Source organism: Mustelus asterias, chromosome 1 (genome assembly GCF_964213995.1).
Source record: "Mustelus asterias chromosome 1, sMusAst1.hap1.1, whole genome shotgun sequence".
NCBI lineage: Eukaryota > Metazoa > Chordata > Chondrichthyes > Carcharhiniformes > Triakidae > Mustelus > Mustelus asterias.
Window position 1 is genome coordinate 30,982,273 of NC_135801.1, and position 21,242 is coordinate 31,003,514.

The 21,242-nt window shown below is 42.3% G+C and overlaps 2 protein-coding genes across 2 annotated transcripts in view; one reads left to right on the forward strand and one right to left on the reverse strand.

Moving 5' to 3' along the window:
- The window catches only part of abhd18 (abhydrolase domain containing 18), an 89,253-nt gene extending 75,881 nt beyond the window's left edge, over positions 1–13,372 (reverse strand). The window contains exon 1 of the mRNA XM_078211138.1: positions 13,057–13,372. The gene's annotated coding sequence lies outside the window, so the exon portion shown is untranslated. The remainder of the gene's footprint in view (positions 1–13,056) is intronic.
- Positions 1–21,242, forward strand: part of mfsd8 (major facilitator superfamily domain containing 8) — a 185,964-nt gene that overhangs the window by 80,016 nt on the left and 84,706 nt on the right. The gene's annotated exons all lie outside the window — the stretch shown is intronic.

Genomic DNA, 21,242 nt, shown 5'->3' on the forward strand with positions numbered 1-21,242 from the left:
TTAATGCACGCCTCTAAACATCCCCAAGAAGGTTTTAGTGAGCCACCTTCTTGAATCATTGCAGTCTGTCTGCTGTAGGTATACCCACAATGTTGTCCAGTAGGATGTTCCAGCATTTTGATCCTGATTTTTTAACATAAGGAAGAAAGAACAGATCATGTTGGGCCTCGAGCTTGCTCTGTCATTCAATATGCCTTTCGCCTGAATTCCACTTGCTAGCACTCTTTCCCCTAGTCCCTGGATTCTCTGAAAATACATCAATCTTGGTCTTGAATATACTCAATGAATTAACACCCATCTGGAGTGGAGAATTCCAAAAGTTTACAAGCCTTTGAAGAAATTTCTCATTTCAATCCTAAATGGTCAACTCCTTATCTTGAGACTATGAAGCCTAGTTTTAGACTCTTGAGCCAGGAAAAAAAATAGCCTTCCAGCATCTATAAGATCAAACCCTCAAAGAATATTATATATTTCATTGAGATCACCTCTCATTCTTCTAAACTTGAGAGAGAGGCCTATTCTCCTCAATCTCTCCTCACAGACCAACCTCCTCAGCCCTGGAATCAAATTACACCCTTGGAATCTTATTACACCCTCTTTAGGTATATATTTCCTCTCTTTATTCAAGATGCAACAGCAAAGCTCCACATAAATGCAGCAAGACGTCTTTATACCTGTATATTTCGACCATCTTGCAATTAAGGTTAACATACCATTTGCTTTCCCAATTGCTTGTTGTTGCAGGATAATTCCAATCAAAACCCTTCATAATTATGAACACCTCTACCGGGTAATTGCCACTTAATTCTTTCTGTCCCAAGGAGAACAACTGGCTTTTCCAGTTTCTCAAAAATGTACCCTCACCAGTGAACTATTTACAAAGTTTTAATTTATTTCCATATTCAGTTAAAATCAACAGACATGTTAGCAATGCAGTACCACCATAATTTTGTGACAAAACAATCACAATTCATAACATCACATTGTGTCATTATGACCTTGTCATAATGACCAAATATTTCCAGAGTTGATACATAATAATTATAGCAATTTTATAATATAGACTGACATTCTGTACTTGGTCAAAAACAGCACAATATTAACAAAAGGGGAGGACAGACTATGTTTATAAACTGATATTCCATTCTGCCAAGCCTTACAAATAAATAGGAGAAAAATATTGCCTCCAAATATTTTCAAACACTTAAGATTTTTAAAACTCAACCTATAAAAAGGCCAATTGCATCTTTTTATTCTCAGATGAATATTTAGTCAAAGCACTAAATTCTTGTGATTAAGTACCAAGCACATTCAAGAAAGGAAATGATTTTCCTTTCAGATATAAGCACAAAGGAAAGCATCACAGACTGCAACAATAAATTTGTGATCAATAATGAAAATGCCAAAAACAAGTTTAAAACAGTTCTCATTGCCAAGCACAGATTTAATCAACATCGAAGGCTATGCGCATGTCCCTGGCTAATGTGAAAAAATTCACCATGAATAGAAAAGTCACAATTGAGTTGAAATACCCAATTCCCTATTTCCATCTCATGTCTTTTGATTTGGAATGAGGGGAACTTATGTTAAAGTCTAATTTAGCCAACTGTCATAGATATTTTCATTAAAAAAGATAATTTGTAAAAACATAGCCAATCTTCATTGGTTACGTTGACCTCCAACATATGCAATGGTCTATAATCACCATCATAATTATAACCCACTACCAGCAACCTTTTTGCTTACAATTTCTACATGAGAATATTGTTTAAAATTACATCTCTCCCCCTGTATTCCAGTTACATTTTTCCATCCATTCTACAGCCTAAAGAGAAAGCCACCATAACCAACCACTCCAACAGACTCAAACAACATTTACACACCAGCAATCTCCTTCCTCACATGATAGCTAGCTCACCAGCATACCGCCCACCCTAGGTGACACCGTCCCATTTGAGGAACTATTAGCAAACCCCTCGTGAGGCAAAGAATCTCTCAACTCCCTCGTCCCCATTTCTGTGCTTCCTTCTTTTATTTCTTTCCCCTTCTCTCACTTGATTCTAGAGGCTCCCATTCCCTTCCTCATCCCGCCTTCCCCCCCCGATTCATTTCTTGACCCTGGCCTCTTCCTCCCCTCCCCCCCACCCCTTTAAGTTTGGTTCAACTAACACTCCATCATCTACAAATAAAAATTAAATGATCAAGTATGAGAGACTGGTATGGTGCAACTCCTTCACACAATCGTCCTTACCTGCCTCCAATCCACTAACCACACAATCTTCTTGGAGCCATGAAAATAATGGTAGGAAACAATGCTTGATCTAAAAAGTGATTTCAGACCTTCACACTCCCTGCGTAGCTGCATGAGACATTCATTAATGTCGTCAAAATTTAGCAATTTTGTAATTGCATAATAAAACTAATTTCCAACAGCAAGAGAAAACAAAAAAACAAACAGACCATCAAAATCCACAGGAACAAGTCAAATCCTCTGAATTTTAAAAAAAAATTCTTTTCACCACTCTACTGGCTTCCCTGATAAATTTAGCACCAATTGCTGGAAATATGTGTGCGAAATAGGCAAAGAAATTTACTGGGAAATAAAACTTTCCTATCCAGGGCCAATGTATGAAACATGAGCCTGTTATATCTGCAAATATATAGAAACATCACTATTAGCTACAGCTCCCAGCATACCCTTATCTGTTGACTGACACCTTTACCGAGCAACTCATAACTTGATGTTTGTGAACACAGTCCCATTTCTAAATTAGTTTACCAATGGATAATTACTGACAAATACAGAGGGTAAAATAAAATAGTTTCTTTAAAATAAAAATCATAAACTTTATAAAGGTAGTCTGGACAGGGAAATATTTATTCAAGGAGTTGATTATTTATGCAACCTATGTTTACTCAAAGATATAGATTTATTCTGAAGAGATTCAATTATTACACCCTCTTTCACAACAATATTTAGGTATAGAATTATTACACCCCTCTTTCACAATAATATTTAGGTATAGCTGAAAAGAGACATGTCGTCGAAGCAACTTGTCTGGCACTCACGCAAGAATGCCCAATTTCAAATGATCACAATTTATACTACAGAAGGGGGTACTGATTGATTGGCTGAGGCACTGCCATGGAGAAAGCAAGAGGGGACTATCAGATCCTAGGTAATTGAAAAAATACACAAAGCTGGGACATATTCCTTTTGCTTACAGACAATGGGTTCCTGATATAAATGAATGTTACTTGTCGCAAGTGTAAATGAGCAATGTTACAAGCTCAACTAATTATATTAAATTGTTTGTGTCGCAGTTAGCACACTCAGGATTGTTCAGTGAGTGCTGCCCAATTGCAGAATCGCATCTAATAGTGGACATTTCGTTTTAGGTTCTGCAAGCAGTGGCTGGTTCAGTATGATCTGTACTCTGCTTAATATCACAACTGAAAAAGCATGCTGTTTGATTCATGCAGTGGCTATGGAAGTCATATTTTCCACTAACAGGATTGTGCCATCAGTCCAAAAACTCATTCTGTCTAACATACAATTGAGCAATATTGTGTGTAAATTTCAGAAGCAGCGCAATGCCAGTGACATACGCCGTACATCCCAACCATTAGCTGGGGCGACACGGTAGCACAGTGGTTAGCACTGCTGCTTCACAGCTCCAGAGACCTGGGTTCGATTCCCGGCTTGGGTCACTGTCTGTGTGGAGTTTGCACATTCTCTTCGTGTCTGCGTGGGTTTCCTCCGGTTTCCTCCCACAGTCCAAAGATGTGCGGGTTAGGTTGATTGGCCAGGTTAAAAATTGCCCCTTAGAGTCCTGAGATGCATAGATTAGAGGGATTAGCGGGTAAATATGTGGAGGTAGGGCCTGGGTGGGATTGTGGTCGGTGCAGACTCGATGGGCCAAATGGCCTCCTTCTGCACTGTAGGGTTTCTATGATTCTATGATCGAATCAAACAGTATGTTTGTTCAGTTGCCTATAAAAAGGGAGAGAACAGATCATCCTCAACCAGTCTGTGCTTACAAACCCAAGACAAAATCTGAACTATTGGATGTGATTCACCAATTGGGCAGCACTTGCTGCATGATTCTGAGTGTGTGAACAGTTGCACTAACAACCAATTTAAGATAATTAGACAAACTCGCACAACTCATTTACACTTACTAGAAGCAACCTACATTTATATGCAGAGACCCATTCTTTGCAAAAAGGAATATGTTCTAGCCTTGTGCCTTTTTTGAATTATCCAGTAGGTTGGGAGCCTGAATTTCCCTTTGCTTTCTCCATGGCAATGCCTTGGTCAATCAGAATCAACTTGACAACCAGTCAGCATCCTTTTCTTCTATGGCATAAATTGTTGGGATCATTTGAAATTTGGCATTCTTGTACTTGTCCTGAGTGCAAGACAAAAAGCTTCAGCAACATGCCTCATTTTTAGCAACATTCAAGTTCTGTACTACCAAGCAATTAATGCTTTTCTTGTGTGTTCCAGCTTTCGGTTTACTGGAGGGGTGATGATTATTGAGGATATTGATGAATTCTTCTAATTCCACATCTGTGCGAGTCCAAACACCTTTTATGTCACTGTTACTATCTGACTGCATCACCTAATTAAAGAGTTAAAGAGAATGAGTATTTAGGTTTGTTTCTTAATCTAATTTACAGGCCAAGGATTAGGTGTCATCCATGCCTCTATAAACATTAGATCTGACTATTCCAATGGCCTCCTGGCCAGCCTCCCACCTTTCATTCTACATGCACTTGAGCTCACCCAAACTTCTGCAGCTGGTATCCTAACTTACACCATGACCCCTTGCTGGCCTACATTTAGATTCTGGTCCTGAAATGCCTCAACTTTAAAATTTCATCCTTGTGTTCAAATCTCTCCAAGGCTTCACCCTGCCTATCACCCTGCCTAACCTCCTCCACCTCTGCAATGCTCCAAGTTCTCTGTATCCTTTCCGCAAACCAGTGCAGACTTGATGGGCCAAAAGGCCTCCTTCTGCTCTGTAAGGCTCATGAGATTCTGTGCTGACAGCAGTGGAGCTTGAATCAAAGCAAGTTGCCAAATGAGCTAAATGGAATAAGCATCATATAAGTGTCAAATAAATTTACTATTCAATTTAATGGAGGTAGTAAAGTGGTTTTCCATCCAATTTTCCTTTCTTTGACTTTTACTATTGTACCTCTACTCTTGGCACTTCACTTAAAATGAAGCAGTACAACTAAAGTCATTGAAAAGTATTTTATAAGCCAGTTGGTAAGGAAGGCTTAAGATCATGATGAACATAAGATAGCATGTCTCAGGGTTCCCTCTTTGTTCATATCACTTGCTTATTTAAATGCTACCCTTTGGCAACATCATTCAGAAGCACAAGTTCAGGTATGTTTGATAACAGCCATTCTATCTCTACATTTTTCCAGTAGTCCCAGCACTTCTCAGTTTTTGGAACTTCTACCTCAATATTTTCTATATGCTCAGTGCCAAAGACCAATTATAAGCGAGCACTTGCTCCCTAAACTGCCATGCATCTTTTGATGCTCAGTATCTGGGTAATAGTAAACAAAAGCCCTTGTTGCTACGTTTGGCTTACAAAATACATCACATGCCCATCATGATCTTCTTGATCCCGATAGACATCTTAAAAATGATAATATATTTTGTGAAAGCACAGTGTTTTCACTTGTGGGGAATAGCAAAACGAGAGGCCAATCAGGTGTCAAAATAATCTTTTTCTTTGTGAGGGTTCCACCTGAGTTTTCCTTGAGGACTGCTTTTTGACTTTCAAGGGCTACTTTTTGGTTTTGAAGGTCTACTTTCTTATTCTCTAACTCTTTTGATGATGCAGTCAGGTAGCAACATTAATCCTTTGTATTTGTGTTGACATATGAGGTATTTGGACTCTCACAGAAGTAGAATTAGAAGAATTCATCAATATCCTCGATAATCATCACCCCTTCCACTAAACTTAAAGCCAGAACACACAAGGAAAGCATTAATTTCCTAAATACCACTGTATTTAAATTGGTTCACGAGAACAACAGGCATAAGTTAGCAACAAAGTTTTTTCAAAACAATTGACACACTTCTACAAACAAAAAACCATCACCCTGACCACGCTTTCCATGGACTGGGTCAAAGCTGATGTACTTTCATTGCACGTGTACAAAGTAGTAAGATTTTAACCAGGCAGTTACTACATCTCCGATCTCAATCTCCGTTTTAAATTGAACTGATCTAGCATTGATATTGATCTAACATCAATTGCTAACGGCAGAAAAGAGTTCCAAATTCCTACCATCCTTTGTGATACCCAACCACAGGACTCCATCTCACTCATCCCCCAAAGGACTCCTCCCACACCCCAACCGCCCCCCCCGGGGACTCCTTCCACCACATCCTGAATACCAGCCCACAGGACAGACAGACGGAAGCACGCATGCACTCACAACACATGGCCTCATTCCCTTCAACTCAGCTGCACTTCAACACTCGGAACTAAAGGAAACCAGAAACAAAATACTACAAGTATGGTCAAACACACTAACTTTGTCGTAGCCAGTGAAATTTCAAAAAGCCTGTCCAATGTTAAAATCTGTACAAGCTGAAATTTCTGAACTCAACCTCAGCAAAATCAAAGCTAACCACTTCAGTTCCCGCCAGCATCTCTGCACCGTTAGCAAACACTCCAAATACTCCAGGTTAAGTCCCAAGATGCACAAAACTGTCATGCCATTCAACAACAAACTCAGCCTCTTTCCCCACATCTAATGCATACCTAACCTCAAAAACATCATAGGTCTCTAACTCTCTTGCTCCCACACTGCTGCTGAAACCTAAACTTGTACCCTTATGATTAAAGTTTGATTTCTCCAATATTCTCATTGTCTTCTCACCTCCAAAGTAATCCAATACAGAATTTATATTCTCAACAGTATCAAATCCAGCCCTTATGTCACTCTTCATTGCAACAACATGCCGCCAGCAAACTGACTTCCGGATCCTCGTAAACTTCAAGCTCTTCACAATCTCATTAATAAACTATCTCCAGCTCCATATGCCCTCAAGAGACCAGCTTAGTCTCTAAAACAAAGAAATCCTAGAAGCATCCAACAGGCAAGGCCATATTGCTGGAAAAGGGAACAAAGTTCATTTTTCAGATATATAACTTTTTGACAAGTTCTAACATTGGGTTTTATATCCGGTGTTACCTTCTCCCCCATAGAGATTACCTTATTTGCTATGCGCTTCCAATAGAAAACTGTCATTTCAGATTTCCAGCAATTGCAGTATTTTTACCAACTTACTCATTGGCTGTGGGTGAGGGAGTATCAAGCATTCAGTACCTGACTTCATAGAATCCCTACGGTGCAGAAGGAGATCATTCGGCCCATCGAGTCGGCACCGACCACAATCCCACCCAGGCCCTATTCCCCTAACCCCACATATTTACCCTGCTAATCTCCTTGACACTAAGGTCAATTTACCATGGCCAATCAACCTAACCCGCACATCTTGGACTGTGGGAGGAAACTGGAGCACCCGGAGGGAACACAAGCAGACACAAGGAGAAAGTGCAAACTCCACACAGACAGTGACCCAACGCCAGAATTGAACCCGGGTCCCTGGCGCTGTGAGGCAGCAGCGCTAACCACTGTGCCACCCTGCCGCCCATAATGTCCACTTCTGCACATTGTTCTCTGAATATTTACACCCAACAACTCACTTCACTACTTTTAAAGCCTCCATAAATATTTTCTATTCCATAACTAATTTCAGTTTACTTTTCTATTCCTTCTTCTTCTCTGCACTTGACATTAATCCCTGTGCTCCATCATAAGGCACTTGAATAAATCCATGTGCAAATGCAAATAGTTGGGAAAAAATATGCATCAAAATAAATCCACAACATTAGAAGTGTTCTACGACAGAGGAGGCCTCACTTCTCAAAAGATTCAAAATGCTTAGACTAGTTTAAATCTTACTAATGTATCAAGTTCAGTTCAGAAGGTGGTCATTTATCCCATCAAGTCTACACTGGCACTTTCAAAGAGAATTCTCCTTGGTTCCACCACCCTATTCTTACCCAAATATTTTTCCAATTCCCCATTGAAAGCTACTATCGAATCTGTATCCATTGCCCTATTAGGCAATGCTCTGCTAACCTGCACGGGCAACTGTAGTGCCTTTAAAGATATTGCACAGGCCTTGTTCTGGGGTAAATACGGCACTTCGCAATCCCATAAAGAAATTTAAAGACACTGAACATTATTTTGCGTGAACAGTTTTTTTCAATGATTTTACAGGGAACAAGGGAGAGGGGAGAATGTAGCGGGACCTAGGTGTCCTTGTGCACCAGTCACTGAAAGTAAGCATGCAGGTGGTAAAAAAGGCAAATGGCATGTTGGCTTTCATTGCGAGAGGTTTCAAGTACAGGAACAGGATGTGTTGTTGCAACTATACAGGGCCTTGGTGAGGCCAACCTAGAGTATTGTGTGCAGTTTTGGTCTCCTTTTCTGAGGAAGGATGTTCTTGCTCTCAAGGGAGTGCAGCAAAGGTTTGCCAGGCTGATTCTGGGGATGATGGCATTGATGTATGAGGAGAGATTGACTAGGTTAGGATTGTTTTCTGGAGTGGGAATCTCATAGAAACTTATAAAATTCTAACAGGTCTTGACAGGATAGATGCAGGGCGGATGTTCCTGATGGTGAGTGGGTGGGTAGGTTGGGGGGGGGGGGGAGAGAGAGAGAGAGAGAGAGAGAGAGAGAGAGAGAGAGAGAGAGAGAGAGAGAGAGAGATGGAGTCCAGAACCAAGTGTCAGTCTGACGATTCAGGATAGACCATTTAGGACGGAGGTGAGGAGTCATTTCTTCACCCAAAGAGTGGTGAGCCTGTGGAATTCATTACCACAGGAAGTAGTTGATGCCAAAACATTGAATGCATTCAAGAGGCAGCTGGATATAGCACTTGGGACAAATGGAATCAACGGTTCTGGGGAAAAAGCAGGATTAGGCTATTGAGTTGGATGATCAGCCGTGATCGTAATGAATGGTGGAGCAGGCTCGAAGGGCTGAATGGCCTCTCCTGCTCCTATCTTCTATGTTTCTATTCCTGGCTATTCCAAGGCCTGACCACTCATTGCATTAAAAACCTCTTTTGCCAATTTTAATAAACATAAGAACTAGGAGCAGGAGTAGGCCACCTGACCCCTCGAGCCTGCACCGCCATTCAATGAGATCATGGCTGATCTTTTTGTCCACTTACCCGCCCACTCACTATAACCCTTAATTCCTTTACTGTTCAAAAATGTATCTATCCTTGCCTTAAAAACATTCAATGAGGTAGCCTCAACTGCTTCACTGGGCAGGGAACTCCACAAATTCACAACCCTTTGTGTGAAGAAGTTCCTCCTCAACTCAGTCCTAAATCTGCTTCCCCTTATTTTGAGGCTATACCCCCTAGTTCTAGTTTCACCCACCAGTGGAAACAACTTCCCAGCTTCTATCTTATCTATTCCCTTCATAATCTTAGAATCTTAGAAACCCTACAGCACAGAAAGAGGCCATTCGGCCCATCGGGTCCGCACCGACCACAATCCCACCCAGGCCCTACCTCCATATCCATACATATTTACCCACTAATCCCTCTAACCTACGCATCCCAGGACACTAAGGGCAATTTTAGCATGGCCAATCAACCTAACCCGCACATCTTTGGACTGTGGGAGGAAACCGGAGCACCCGGAGGAAAACCACGCAGACACGAGGAGAATGTGCAAACTCCACACAGACAGTGACCCAAGCCGGGAATCGAACCCAGGTCCCTGGAGCTGTGAAGCAGCAGTGCTAACCACAGTGCTACCGTGCCGCCCCTAATCTTATATGTTTCTATAACATCTCTCCTCATTCTTCTGAATTCCAATGAGTATAGTCCCAGTCTACTCAGTCTCTCCTCATAAGCCAACCCTCTCAACTCCGGAATCAATCAAGTGAATCTCCTCTGCACCCTCTCCAGTGCCAGTATATCCTTTCTCAAGTAAGGAGACCAAAACTGTACACAGTACTCCAGGTGTGGCCTCACCAGCACCTTATACAGCTGCAACATAACCTCGCTGTTTTTAAACTCCATCCCTCTAGCAATGAAGGACAAAATTCCATTTGCCTTCTTAATTACCTGCTGCACCTGCAAACCAACTCCTTGAGATTCCTGCATAAGGACACCCAGGTCCCTCTGCACAGCAGCATGCTGCAATTTTTCACCATTTAAATAAGAGTCCACTTTGCTGTTATTCCTACCAAAATGGATGACCTCACATTTACCAACATTGTACTCCATCTGCCAGACCCTCGCCCACTCACTTAGATTATCTATATCCCTTTGCAGACTTTCAGCGTCCTCTGCACACTTTGCTCTTCCACCCTAAGCTGAGTCTTCTGGTTATCAACCCTTTATCCACTGGAAACAGTTTCTCGTTATTTATTTTGTCTAATCCCACTCTAATTTTAAACACCTCTATCAAATCTCCTCTTAGCTTTCACTGTTCTAAGGAAAACAACCTCAGATTCTCCAGTCTGTTGAAGTAACTGCAACCTGTCATTCCTCACACCATTTAGGAAATCATTTATTTCCCTTGTCAACACCTTCAGCTCCTTCCCAATGTGTGTGAACAGATATGACAGGATTTTACAGAAGCAATCGGGTCTTGGCCAAGAAGACATCCACTTTGCCTCCTTTTGGGAGAGCCTACTGAATTTTTAGTCAATTAGGATATTAACAGGGCAGCACCAGGCCTTCCATTGCATCAGGACTCTAGGGACTGTAAGTCATGCCGACAGTTGTTGACCATAGGCTGGCCTGTTCTTTGTTCAGTAAGAAGTCTCACAACACCAGGTTAAAGTCCAACAGGTTTATTTGGTAGCAAATACCATAAGCTTTCGGAGCAGAGCTCCTTCATCAGATGGAGTGGATATCTGTTCTTTGTTCAGCAGTGCCACTGAGGAAATGGTGGTCACTGTTGGAACAACAATACCTGGAGGCCCAGGTTCACAAAGTGATCACAGGAAGGGTTTTCCAGGGTGAGGGTCATGACAGGAGATTGAGAGGGAGATCAGGAGGGGGCACTGGGGGCTAGCTATCAATGGGCATCCCCTTTCCAATGACAGGTCACTCAAGCCGGCACTGAGTGTCTTGGAATGAAGATCATCCACTTTACCCCACAAGAGACCACATGTTTTCTGGTCATGCTCTCTGCATGGCAACAGGCCTGCCTATCACTGGTTTAATATTAGCAGTGGCAGAATGAGACTCTTAAGTGGTCATTAATTTCCCCTTCAGGGCCTCAAATTGCAGCATGGTGTGAAGGTTGTGGGGCAGTACGGTGGAACAGCACCAAGGTTCGATTCTAGCCTTGGGTGACTACCGATGTGGAGTTTGCACGTTCTCCGCGGGTTTCCCCCAGGTGCTCCAGTTTCTTCCCAAAGTCCAGAGGTATGCAGGGCAAGTGCATCAGCTATGCTAAATTGCCCCTTAATGTCCAAAGCTGTGGAAAAGTGCAGGGATACAGAGATTGGCGGGGGGGGGGGGGGGGGGGGGGGGGGGGGATTTCATCATCCTGCCCAATTAAATACCTGCACCCCATCCCCGACTAACCCCAAACAAAGCCCAGAGAGGATAAAATATCACCCAAATATTCTTACTGGAGTTGAACTAGCATTTTGATCTAGGTTTTCGTTCCTGCATTTTGTACTCAATGCCTGAAGCTCAGGATTCCATCTGCTTTCTCAACCTGCCCTGCCATCTTAAAGACTTGTGTGCATATAAATTTATCTAGATACCAGTCCTCTCACCACCCCCTTCCCCCTTTAAAATGGTACAATTTAGCTTGCATTCACTCATTCTTTTCACAGAGAAAAACAAACTTGCAATTATATAGCACCTTTCACCTCAGGACATTCCACATTGCTTCAGAAAACATGTAGTCAGTCACTTTTGTAATGAGGGGAAATGTAGTTGCCAATTTGTGTGCAGAAAGATCCCACAAACAACAATGAAATAATGGATTTTAGTTATCTTGGATATCACTGCTCTTCTTTGAAGAGTATCATTTTTTTTACATCCAAGTGATGGGATAGACAGTGCCCAGCTTTAACAGCAACCCAAAAAACAACTACTCCATTAGTGCAGCATTTCTTCAGCCTTCTATTACTGCACTGATACATCATCTTACATTATATGCTCAAATCTCTGAAGTGGAACTTGAACCTATAACCTCCTAACTAGGAAACAAGAGTAACACCACTCAAGCACTGCTATCACCCTAGAAAATTAAAATCTAAGTGAAACCCATGTAAATTTTGCTGAAACCATTAAAAATATTACATGGAAACATTCTTCAATATTTGAGATCACCCCACAATGTAAGTGCTGGATGCAAGTGTTGATATTTGAAACAGGCTCAACAGTGCAAGTATGGGAGTTTTGAGGAAACTCTTGCATCAAGTTACATTAGCTATGCATTTTGTAAACTTATGCATTAGCTGGTTTACACGCATCTGCTCCCGACCATTTCAACAGCAATTCTTTACTATTTCCCCCTCCTAAAATCTAAAACTAAGCGTCCACGAATATGATGTTTTTAAAAAAATATTAACCCCAGTGTTGCAGAGCATCTTTCAGCAGCTGGAAAGGGCCGAGTATGTCAATTGAAAAATATACCCTTCAATGGCTATAATAAACACCACTTGAACAAGGCAGCCTCTGAGACAGAAAATGTTGGAACATCTCAGCAGGTCTGGCAGTATCTGCAAGGAGAGAAAAGAGCTGATGTTTCGAGTCCAGATGACCCTTTGTCAAAACTTTGCTGCCAGACCTGCAGGAGATTTTCCAGCATTTTCTCTTTTGGTTTCAGATTGCAGCACCCGCAGTAATTTGCTTTTATTAAGGCAGCCTCTAACCTTGGACTCCAACCCTGGACTCCAACCCCCTTTAAATCCAACCAGTTACTTATTCACTAAAAAAAAGACAGAAAAATCAATTACCAAAACTCATTAAAAATCTGTGGCGGGCCCTACGGAGCTCCCTGGCTGAGGTTAAAAGTTTTGTCCTCTTTCCGCCAGTAGTTGTTCACCATCACCCCAGAGCGGCTGGAGCAGGCCGGACCATCTAGCTCGCGGGCTGCCACTCAAACGGCCGTCGCTGAGGATCTCTCAGCGGCCACCTCACACCGAAGCAGGATGAAGTGGACGGTTTGGGGCAGCTTGCCGCCTCCCTGGACCTTTTGTCCGACAGACAGACACCAACAACCGCTCCCTCAGCCTCTGAACAAGGCCTCGTCTCCCCGCAGCCACCGCATCCAATCCGCACTCAGGGCGCCGGTCGCTCATAGTATCGCGAGAGCTGGCCTGCAGGCGCCCAATGAGTGGAGTAACTCAGCCCCATCCATTCATTCATATTCATTCATTCAGCAGAGCTTTAAAGTTTATTTATCAGTGTCACAAGTAGGCCTACATTAACACTGCCATGAAGTTACTGTGAAAATCCCTTAGTCACCACACTCTGGCGCCTGTCTGGGTACAGAGGGAGAATTTAGCATGGCCAATGCACTTAACCAGCACATCTTTCGGACTGTGGGACAAAACCCACACAGACACAGGGAGAACGTGCAGACTCTGTACAGACAGAATCGAACTGGGTCCCTGGCCCTGTGAGGCAGCAGTGCCACCATGCTGCCCATACGCTGCAGGTGAGAAAGGACCTACAGGCCAACATTAAAGGCATTTAAATGGTCATTGGATAAACATATGGATGATATTGGAATAGTGTAGGCTAGATGGGCTTAAGATCGGTTTCACAGGTCGGCGCAACATCAAGGGCCGAAGGACCTGTACTGCGCTGTAATGTTCTAATTCTAATTCACACACTCTCCTTTCCTTTATGAATGGTATGCTTTGTCTGTACACCACGCAAGAAACAATACTTTTCACTGTATCCCAATACATGTGACAATAATAAATCAAATTAAGTTGATCTTTCTCTGCACTCTAGTTATGACTGTAACTCTACATTCTGCACCCCCTCCTTTCCTTCGCTATGAACGGTATGCTTTGTCTGTGTAGCACACAAGAAACTATACTTTTCACTGTATACTAATACATGTCATGATGTGGAGATGCCAGCGTTGGATTGGGGTGAACACAGTAAGAATTCTCACAACACCAGGTTAAAGTCCAACAGGTTTATTTGGTAGCAAATACCATAAGCTTTCAGAGCGCTGCTCCTTCGTCAGATGGAGTGGAAATGTGTTCTCAAACAGTGCACAGAGACACAAAATCAAGTTACAGAATACTGATTAGAATGCGAATCCCTACAGCCAGCCAGGTCTTAAAGGTACAGACAATGTGGGTGGAGGGAGCATTAAACACAGGTTAAAGAGATGTGTATTGTCTCCAGACAGAACAGCTAGTGAGATTCTGCAAGTCCAGGAGGCAAGCTGTGGGGGTCTTCACGCCAAGGCGGCTTTCACGACACACGACAGCGCAGAGTCGCTGAGCAGAAACTGATAGCCAAGTTCCGCACACATGAGGACGGCCTAAACCGGGATGTTGGATTTATGTCACATTATCAGTAACCCCCACAGCTTGCCTCCTGGAGTTTGCCTGTTCTCCCCATGTCTGTGTGGGTTTCCTCCGGATGATCTGGTTTCCTCCCACAGTCTGAAAGACGTACTGGTTAGATGCATTGGCTATGCTAAATTCTCCCTCAGTGTACCCAAACAAGTGCCGGAGTGTGGCAACTAGGGGATTTTCACAGTAACTTTATTGCAGTGTTAATGTAAGCCTACTTGTGACTAATAAATAAACTTTATCTAACCTGCCCATCTTTGGACTATGGGAGGAAATCGGAGCATCCAGAGGAAGCTAACACAGACACAGGGAGAACACGCAAACTCCACACAGCCATCCAAGGCTGGAATCAAACCCAGGACCCTGGCACTATGTGGCAGCAGTGTTAATCACTGTGCCACCATGCCACACTGTTGAGAATTCTTGTGTAAAGCATTTTTCCCCCATCAGTAGTTACCGGTTGAACCTACAACCCCCTTCATTCTAATCTTGTCGATTGACTTCAAATATTACCTTACAGTGCTGAGTGGATGATCCATCTCAGCCTCCTCCAGGGGTCCCCAACATCACAGATTCTGCCAACTTGCTCACTCCCCATCAATAAGGCTGATGGATATATCAAAGATTATGGGCCCTAACAGCAGTAGTAGGTGAGATGAGAGTGACTGTCCTTGATATCAAGATCGTATTTGACACAAGTGTGGCATCAGGGAGCCTGAGCAAAGCTGGAGTCAATAGGAATCGGTGAGTGAGACTCTCCATTAGTTGGAGTCATACCCGGCACAAAGGAAGATGGTTATGGTTGTTGGAGGTCAGTCATCTCAGTTCCAGGACATCACTGCAGGAGTTCCTCAGGGGAGTATCCCAGGCCCAACCATCTTCAGCTGCATCATCAATGACTTTCCTTCCATCATACGGTCAGAAGTGGGGATATTGGCTAATAATTGCACAACATTCAGCACCATTCACAACTCCTCAGCATCAAGACACGCTTCATATAAGTTGAACAAATTTATTTGTGATTGGGATTTACAGAAATGATGATCTTGGCAACATAAAGTACGAATTATAGTTCTGATGAATAGGGAGGAAGGCCCAATCCTAGAATGCTCCCTTAATTGATCTGCCTGCTAGTTCCTTCTATTCCATTCTGTGCTCTATTGGCATTAAACAAGTTACATGTGCCAAAGTAGATTGTTAAATTCAAAATAAAGCATACCTTCAAACATTGCAGGAAATGCTATTGATACATATTGACACTTCCACTTATCTCTTTTGGACTATGACACCACTATCAAATATCAAGCCATTGTGTCCAGGACTGTCACTGACCTTATATCCTCAGGAGATATTTCTTTTACTGTCTCCATCCTCATAGTTCCCCAGCCCTGAACAGTCTGTTTCTACCTCCTTCCCGAGATCCATATACAGGACTGCCCAAGTTGACCCTTTGTTTCAGTCAATTCCTGCCCCACTGAACTTATCTCTTCTGATCTCAACTCCACTTTTTTCTCCCCTTGTGCAATCTCTTCCTATCTACATTAGTGATTCTACTAATGCCCTACATCACTTCAACACTTTCCACTTTCCTGCCCAAACCCCTTCCTCTTCACTTTGGACATCAAATCTCTTTACACCTTCATCCTCCACCAGTCTCAGAGCTATCTCTCAATTTCATTGAATTCCAAGTTCAACCCTTTCCTCACCTGGCCAATTTCTGACTTTTCTCTTCTGTTCTTCATCTTCTCGGTCTCCATTTCTGGAGATAGGCTATTTATTAATGTTCATTACAAATCTATAGACTCCCACAGCTACCTCGACTACACTTCCTTACAACTTGTTCCTGTAATTACTCCATTCCATTCTCCCAGTTTCTCTTTATCTGTCACTTCTGTTCCAGTGCTACAACCTTCCACATCAGTGCTTCTGGTATGTCTTCCTTTTCCTCAACCGAGGATTCCCACTGAACATGGTTGACAGAGCGCTCCAATATTTCCAATCCATTTCATGCATCTCTGCTCTCACTCCTTTCCTTTTCTTCGAGAACCATGATAGGGTTTCTTGTCCTCACCTTCTACCCACCTCCATATTCAAAGGATCATCCGTCACCATTTCTGTGAACTCTAGTTTGATACAATCATCAAACACACCTTTGCCAGCCCTTCCCTATCAGCATTCCAAATTTGTTATGTTCGTGACAGCCAAGTCCACTCCTCCTTCCTTCTCTATGGCACTTTATGTTCAAGTGAAAGAGATGCAATACTTGCCCTTCTCAAGTGAAGCAGCAATTTACTTGTACTTCGTTCAATCTAGCTTACTGTATTCACTGCTGACAATGTGGCCTCCTCTACACTGGGGAGACCAAACACAGACTGGGTGACTGCTTTGCAGAACACCTCCATTCAATTTGCAAGCACAACCCAGAGCTTCAGTTGCTTGTCATTTTAATTCTCCACCATGCTCTCATGCTGACCTTTCTGTCCACAGCCTGCTACAGTCATCCGGTGAAGCTACACCCTAGCTATGACTGTAACACTATATTTTGCACCGTCTCCTTTCCTTCTCCCCGATGTACTCTATGAATGGTATGTTCATCAGTTTGAGAAAGTAGAATTGACTGGTTTATAAGTAACTAACTATATAATTAATCGGTTATCTTTGTACATAATTTGTTTCCAGGCGACAGCAACTCAAAAATAGAAGCTGTAGCTCCAGTTTCAAATCCCTAAAGTATTGGAGAGTTGACGCTAGGAAACACAGAGGATTAAAAATAATGGAGCTTTATTTACAGGGTAGTGTTCACTGCATGGCTGCTTCTTCACTCTGGCAATTTCCTGTGTTAGCAACCCGTGACGTCACTTTCAGTGAATACATGAATATATTAATACACTGTATTCAGTGCAACTACCAAAAATCAATATTAATACATAACATTTCCTCCCTCTTTAAATTGAACATGCCCAACAAATTAAAACAAGTGCAACATGAACAATAATCAATAAATCAGATGGTCTAGAGGTTGTCACTCTCAGAATGGTTGACAGTGAACCTCTAACACCTTCTTCACACTGGTTGTAACCCCTGACATTTTCGTCTTTGCATGAATGTTATCAGTGGTTGGTTTGACTGGAATTGACATTGTAACCAGAGGTTGACTCTATGTTTGGTCTTCAGACAAGGTGTTGCTTTCAACAATAGTCTCTATCGGTGTCAGGGTTGCAGGAAGGTTCAGGTCAGGACTTTACACAGTCCAACTCAGATTTTCCGCAGGTTCCATTTCCAGTGGATCAATTATCCCTGCCAACAACTGGTCCACATGCCTCCTCCAGATGACATCATTTCTGGTTTTAATGGTATACGAGAGAGGTCCAGCCTGTGCAAGGATCATGACAGGAGCCAATTTCTCTCCTGTGAAGTAATTTCTGGCCAAAACTCCTTGTCCTTGGTGGAAGACAATATTTTGCTTTGTTTTCCCGCCTTTCTATCTGCCCTTGTTGTTGCTGTTGTATGATTTATTTTATTTTCGGAGGTTTCAACAAGTCGAATGCCAAACATAGTTGTCTCTTCATAATTAATCATTCAGGAGAGGTCTTGGTTGTAGAATGAACGGTATTCCAATACATTAGTAGGAATTGGTTAAGAAATTTTATCAGTGAACCTTGTTCCCTGGTTGCTCTCAACGTATGCTTTATGCTTTGGACAAAATGTTCTGCTAGTCTGTTCGTAATAGGACCTAATGGGGATGATTTTCTGGCCCCATTCGCCACAAATGCAAATACCATTATGGCCGCTGGAGGGATTTACAGTGGGAAGATTTTAGAATGAGATCTGCCCTGCTCCCACCAGCGACATAATCAGGTTCACACCCAGTAAGAGCATGAACATGATTACCATGAATTTAAATATGCCTAAATGGCATAATGCCTTATCTTTCGGGTTTGCCATATGACCCTGCTCCACCCACCTCTGCCGTGATGTCATGCCAGTGGGAATCATTACTGGTTTCCAAAAACAAAAAAACAGTTGTGATGACCATGCCAGGGGCCTTGGAGGTGAGTATAGCCCTTGGGTGATGAGGGACACTGTTGGGCAGTACACATTGGCAGTGCCAATCTGCTCTCTAATTGCTCTGCAGAGGATTGTTACTGACATCCATTTTGCCCATTATGTCCAGTGCACATGCGAAGAACTTCTTTTTTAAGTCATCTTTTCCCAACATTTCTGGTAATTTTCCTCCTCTCTGGTGGCTAGCAAGCACTGTTCAAAGTCCTTGTCGTCAATTTTTATGTTATAGATTGGAGAAATGACCTGGCCAAGTTGACCATTAACAAGTCCAGACCGCAGGTGGTCAAGGGGGTCAGCTGACTGACTCGCTGCCCCTCTACCATGGCTACATTTGCAACTGGGTGGCCTTGGAGCAAGAGTACGCAGTGTCCACCAGCAACTTCAGAGATTCTGTGACTGATGAATACCCCGGGAGTTGTGGTGCATCACCATCCCTGGGAATAACATTTTGATTTAATTTATTCAGTTTCCTTTTGGTTACAGTACCCCACCACGGGTTGTCACCACTGTCATTTTTGATTAATTTATTTGTTTTATTAAAAAATGTATAATCTAGACTTAAGTTTTAATATCACCCCTCGAATTGTTAAAGTCAATCCTAGTTTGTGTAATTTCTTCTTGCAATTTAACCCTTAACCTTTGAAGACCAGGAATCATTCTGTTCTCCCCCCCAAGGCCAATATATTCTTACTAAGGTGTGGTGCCCATAACTGCACACAGTACTCATCCTTTTCTCCTTCTCCCCTTCTCCAAAAACAATGACAATATCTAGAATGTATCAGTGTAACATTGCAATATCATATTTATTATATTGTAGAAAGGATTTAGATACTTGCCTGGAATAAATAGTTTGAAGGTTCTGAGACGAGAGGTTTTCTGTGAAGTCATTTAATCCTAAAGAAACTGTTCAAGTCAGAGATGCAAATTTTCAATGAGCTTTTCCAGATCTGTTCATAAAGAGTAACAAAATGAAAAGGTTACAAGCAGCATCCTGAAGGAAAAGCTCAAGTTCTAAAGGAAAATAAAAAACAAGCATTACTATACATCACAGAAGAAGGGAACCCAAACTCAGCACAGCAGGGCCATTTGAACTGAGTGTTGAGTTCAAACATACCACATTTTGGTTGTTGCAAGGGCCTTAACCTGCAGTGTGGAGTAACAATTGGACTGTCATGATCTGAAGATTTTTAAAAACTCCCCTGCTCTTTAAACTGTTAAGAGAACAACTGCTTTAATTGACAGGCCAGCTGATGAAGTATCCTTTTGAACTGAGACAAGGGTGAATACGAGGTTGGAAGCTCATCCTGGGGTCAGATATGACACCAGGATTGTAAACAGACTGGTTTAATCTCAAACTGTTACCAGGGAGAGGGATGGAGTCCGTAGCTAGGGAAAGGAGTTTGGACCGAGGACCAAAGTCAATGGCTTCATGTTCCCCATATTTAATTAGTCAAAATTTCTGCTCATCCAGCATTGACTGTCAGCTAAACAGTCTAATAGATTTGCAACAGTGAATTTAAAACAGTGGCATTTGTTTAAAAAAAATTGAGAAACAATTAGAGGGGAGTTGAGATTTTTAAAATTACCCAGAGAGTGGTAGGGGGCTAGAACTCACTGATTGAAAGGATAGTAGAAGCAGAAACTCATATCACAATTAAAAAGGGGCACTTGGATATTCACTTAAAGTCCCATAATCAACAAGATTACTGAACATTTAAAAGGGCATTTAAATGGTCATTGGATAAACATATGGATGATATTGGAATAGTGTAGGTTAGATGGGCTTTAGCTTGGTTTCACTGGTCGGCGCAACATCGAGGGCCGAAGGGCCTGTACTGTGTTGTAATGTTCTATGTTCTATGAACAGGAACTGCAAAATGGGAATAGGTTGGAGAGTTATTTATTTTGGCCTGCAACATTCATGCCACACAAATGCCAGGGAATGACCATCATCAATAAGAGACATTCTGACCACCGCCCCTTGACATTCAATGGTGTTACCATCACTGAATCACCCGCTGTCACAAGGCTGTGCTCCTGCTCCCGGCTTACAAGCAAAAACTGAAACCAGAGAATCCATCAAAGAAAGTCGTGCAATGTTAGTCTGAGGAATCAGATGATCTCCTACGGGACTACTTAGAGTCAGTAGACCGGTCAGTACTTAAAAACTATGCGACCAGCCTGAACGAGTATGCCAGTACAGTAACTGACTTCATTAATAAATGTGTAGAAGACTGTGTGCCAAAGAAGCGAATCCGTGTGTTTCCCAACCAGAAACCATGGATGAACAGGGATATCCACTGCTTGAAGTATGCAAATATTGCATAGCAATTCCAAGAATGGCACTTGAAACCTGTAAATATCAAACAAATTACCTCATGTCTCTGTATTTCATTTGGATTTACCCACATGGGAGTATCAGAACTGCTGAAAAATTGGCAATTAGTGCAACACATATTCTGGTTCATTCAGACTGGGATGGGCTCGGCAGAAGGATAGGTTAAGCACAGCTACTGACACAAACCAAATGGTTGACT